The sequence below is a fragment of the Platichthys flesus genome, chromosome 20 (assembly GCF_949316205.1).
Source record: "Platichthys flesus chromosome 20, fPlaFle2.1, whole genome shotgun sequence".
NCBI classification, from domain to species: Eukaryota; Metazoa; Chordata; class Actinopteri; order Pleuronectiformes; family Pleuronectidae; genus Platichthys; species Platichthys flesus.
In genome coordinates, this window is record NC_084964.1 from 2227169 (window position 1) to 2231407 (window position 4239).

At 37.8% G+C, this 4239-nt stretch overlaps 1 non-coding gene across 1 annotated transcript; it reads left to right on the plus strand.

Moving 5' to 3' along the window:
• Window positions 1-1346: 1346 nt before the first annotated feature.
• Window positions 1347-1420, plus strand: trnak-cuu (transfer RNA lysine (anticodon CUU)). The gene has a single exon. It is a non-coding gene; the product is annotated as a tRNA-Lys (tRNA).
• Window positions 1421-4239: the final 2819 nt, after the last annotated feature.

The window sequence follows — 4239 nt, forward strand, 5'->3', positions numbered from 1 at the left end:
CTTGCGAAAGAATTGGACAACATGGTTCAGGGTGTTTTTGTTCACGGAACTTGTGCTGAAAACATTAAAGGTAAAACTTATTCTGTAATCTGATCATTATCTCAGACCTAGGTTGTTTTCATACAAGAGGGTATTACTTCTCATGAAACATATTTCTTGCATTCTAACATTTCTATTGTGATGGGAAGTTATTTGGAAGAAGCGCCAGCTCAGTTCGATAGAGCATGACACTTTTAATCTCAGGGTCGTGGGTTCGAGCCCCACGTTGGGCTATGGAGATTTTAAGGTTAGGAATTGAGCACCAGCATGCAGATCAAAGTCTATCTTAAAAGACTCCTTATTAAAGGATACTTCAGAGCAAATACATTCCATAGAGTTCGCAAACATCAACGGCTGATCAGAATATTATATATATATTAAACCCATCAATTTGTCTAGATTATATAGCTAAACTAGAATCGAAAACTGCAAGAGATTGAATCCCAAACCAATGACAAGCGTGTGTTTGATCTTCTTGCGAAAGAATTGGACAACATGGTTCAGGGTGTTTTTGTTCACGGAACTTGTGCTGAAAACATTAGAGGTAAAACTTATTCTGTAATCTGATCATTATCTCAGACCTAGGTTGTTTTCATAAAAGAGGGTTTTACTTCTCATGAACCATATTTCATGGAGCTTTTGAGATTCGGAATTGAGCACCAGCATGCAGATCAAAGTCTTAGCTTAAAAGACTCCTTATTAAAGGATACTTCAGAGCAAATACATTCCATAGAGTTCACACACAAACTGCAAGAGATTGAATCCCTAACCAATGACAAGCGTTGGTTTGATCTTCTTGCGAAATAATTGGACAACATGGTTCAGGTTGTTTTTGTTCACAGAACTTGTGCTCAAAAACATTAAAGGTAAAATGTATTCTGTAATCTGATCATTATCTCAGACCTAGGTTGTTTTCATACAAGAGAGTTTTACGTCTCATGAAACATATTTCTTGCATTCTAACATTTCTGTTGTGATGGGAAGTTATAAATAAGAAGCCCGGCTAGCTCAGTTCGGTAGAGCATGAGACTCTTGATCTCAGGGTCGTGGGTTTGACTCCACGTTGGGCTATGGAGCTTTTGAGATTCGGAATTGAGCACCAGCATGCAGATCAAAGTCTTAGCTTAAAAGATTCCTTATTAAAGGATACTTCAGAGCAAATACATTCCATAGAGTTCACACACACCAAGCAAACATCAACGTCTGATCAGAAAATTATATATATACTGAACCCATGAGATGTTTCTCATGAAACATATTTCTTGCATTCTAACATTTCTATTGTGATGGGAAGTTATAAGGAAGAAGCCCGGCTAGCTCAGTTCGGTAGAGCATGAGACTCTTAATCTCAGGGTCGTGGGTTCGAGCCCCACGTTGGGCTATGGACCTTTTGAGATTCAGAATTGAGCACCAGCATGCAGATCAAAGTCTTAGCTTAAAAGACTCCTTATTAAAGAATACTTCAGAGAAAATACATTCCATAGTGTTCACACACACCAAGCAAACATCAACGGCTGATCAGAAAATTATATATATATTGAACCCATCAATTTGTCTAGATTATCTAGCTTAAGTAGAATGGAAAACTGCAAGAGATTGAATCCCTAACCAATGACAAGCATGTGTTTGATCTTCTTGCGAAAGAATTGGACAACATGGTTCAGGCGGTTATTGTTCACGGAACTTGTGCTCAAAAATATTAAAGGTAAAACTTATTCGGTAATCTCATCATTATCTCAGACCTAGGTTGTTTTCATACAAGAGGGTTTTACTTCTCATGAAACTTATTTCTTGCATTCTAACATTTCTATTATGATGGGAAGTTATTTGGAAGAACCGCCAGCTCAGTTCGGTAGAGCATGACACTTTTAATCTCAGGGTCGTGGGTTCGAGCCCCACGTTGAGCTATGGAGATTTTAAGGTTAGGAATTGAGCACCAGCATGCAGATCAAAGTCTTAGCTTAAAAGACTCCTTATTAAAGGATACTTCAGTGCAAATACATTCCATAGAGTTCACACACACCAAGCAAACATCAACGGCTGATCAGAAAATTATATATATATTGAACCCATAAATTTGTCTAGATTATCTAGCTTAACTAGAATGGAAAACTGCAAGAGATTGAATCCCTAACCAATGACAAGCGTTGGTTTGGTCTTCTTGCGAAAGAATTGGACAACATGGTTCAGGGTGTTTTTGTTCACGGAACTTGTGCTGAAAACATTAAAGGTAAAACTTATTCTGTAATCTGATCATTATCTCAGACCTAGGTTGTTTTCATACAAGAGGGTATTACTTCTCATGAAACATATTTCTTGCATTCTAACATTTCTATTGTGATGGGAAGTTATTTGGAAGAAGCGCCAGCTCAGTTCGGTAGAGCATGACACTTTTAATCTCAGGGTCGTGGGTTCGAGCCCCATGTTGGGCTATGGAGATTTTAAGGTTAGGAATTGAGCACCAGCATGCAGATCGAAGTCTATCTTAAAAGACTCCTTATTAAAGGATACTTCAGAGAAAATATATTCCATAGAGTTCGCAAACATCAACGGCTGATCAGAATATTATATATATATTAAACCCATCAATTTGTCTAGATTATATAGCTAAACTAGAATGGAAAACTGCAAGAGATTGAATCCCAAACCAATGACAAGCGTGTGTTTGATCTTCTTGCGAAAGAATTGGACAACATGGTTCAGGGTGTTTTTGTTCACGGAACTTGTGCTGAAAACATTAAAGGTAAAACTTATTCTGTAATCTGATCATTATCTCAGACCTAGGTTGTTTTCATACAAGAGGGTTTTACTTCTCATGAAACATATTTCATGGAGCTTTTGAGATTCGGAATTGAGCACCAGCATGCAGATCAAAGTCTTAGCTTAAAAGACTCCTTATTAAAGGATACTTCAGAGCAAATACATTCCATAGAGTTCACACACAAACTGCAAGAGATTGAATCCCTAACCAATGACAAGCGTTGGTTTGATCTTCTTGCGAAAGAATTGGACAACATGGTTCAGGGTGTTTTTGTTCACGGAACTTGTGCTGAAAACTTTAAAAGTAAAACTTATTCTGTAATCTCATCATTATCTCAGACCTAGGTTGTTTTCATACAAGAGGGTTTTACTTCTCATGAAACATATTTCTTGCATTCTAACATTTCTATTGTGATGGGAAGTTATTTGGAAGAAGCGCCAGATCAGTTCGGTAGAGCATGACACTCTTAATCTCAGGGTCATGGGTTCGAGCCCCACTTTGGGCTATGGAGATTTTAAGGTTAGGAATTGAGCACCAGCATGCAGATGAAAGTCTTAGCTTAAAATACTCCTTATTAAAGGATACTTCAGAGCAAATACATTCCATAGAGTTCACACACACCAAGCAAACATCAATGTCTGATCAGAAAATTATATATATATTGAACCCATCAATTTGTCTAGATTATCTAGCCTAACTAGAATGGAAAACTGCAAGAGATTGAATCCCTAACCAATGACAAGCGTTGGTTTGATCTTCTTGCGAAATAATTGGACAACATGGTTCAGGTTGTTTTTGTTCACAGAACTTGTGCTCAAAAACATTAAAGGTAAAATGTATTCTGTAATCTGATCATTATCTCAGACCTAGGTTGTTTTCATACAAGAGAGTTTTACGTCTCATGAAACATATTTCTTGCATTCTAACATTTCTGTTGTGATGGGAAGTCATAAATACGAAGCCCGGCTAGCTCAGTTCGGTAGAGCATGAGACTCTTGATCTCAGGGTCGTGGGTTTGACTCCACGTTGGGCTATGGAGCTTTTGAGATTCGGAATTGAGCACCAGCATGCAGATCAAAGTCTTAGCTTAAAAGATTCCTTATTAAAGGATACTTCAGAGCAAATACATTCCATAGAGTTCACACACACCAAGCAAACATCAACGTCTGATCAGAAAATTATATATATACTGAACCCATGAGATGTTTCTCATGAAACATATTTCTTGCATTCTAACATTTCTATTGTGATGGGAAGTTATAAGGAAGAAGCCCGGCTAGCTCAGTTCGGTAGAGCATGAGACTCTTAATCTCAGGGTCGTGGGTTCGAGCACCACGTTGGGCTATGGAGCTTTTGAGATGCGGAATTGAGCACCAGCATGCAGATCAAAGTCTTAGCTTAAAAGACTCCTTATTAAAGAATACTTCAGAGAAAATACA